Source organism: Mandrillus leucophaeus, unplaced genomic scaffold, assembly GCF_000951045.1.
Source record: "Mandrillus leucophaeus isolate KB7577 unplaced genomic scaffold, Mleu.le_1.0 Scaffold1027, whole genome shotgun sequence".
Taxonomy (NCBI): domain Eukaryota; kingdom Metazoa; phylum Chordata; class Mammalia; order Primates; family Cercopithecidae; genus Mandrillus; species Mandrillus leucophaeus.
In genome coordinates, this window is record NW_012098399.1 from 210,201 (window position 1) to 210,820 (window position 620).

Sequence of the window (620 nt, forward strand, 5' to 3'; positions counted from 1 at the left end):
GACAAAATAATGCGATAGTTTAAATTTCACGATCAATAACTTCTGCAGAAAATCTCACTGAATGTTGAATATGTCATGTTATACTTAAATCTTTGCATGATCCTAGAGATTCCCTGGTTATCTCTGTAACACATTTCACCAATATTCCAAGTGCAGTATCTAGTCCTTTCTATAAGGTTAGGTTTTTAAATTCATGTATTCAGATTCCTTGTTTAAATTTAACAATAGGCAAAATTGTAGGGATGGTTTTACAGTTAAATTATGCCAAAAATGAATAAGAAAACCTATAGGAAGATACTCAACCATTTGTAGACAAATTTATAACCCTAGTCTCTTAGTTGTCAGTAGTCTCCAACCACGGAATGATTTCAATAATGAAGTATTAAACAGATATTACAAGTGCCTTCCTGCTAATGACCCCTAATGCATAAGGCATCTCACAGAGAACTGTCTGTTGTGCCTCCTTCAGGATAGATTTTTATCTGTAGGAGATTTAATGATCAACCATGCATGTGGGGAATTCCATGTCTTAAGTGGAAAAGAAGGGGCCAGTGTGGATTAGGGATTCTAACAATATCATTGTCAACTCCATAACCAATTGCAAAATAAACATTCATTCA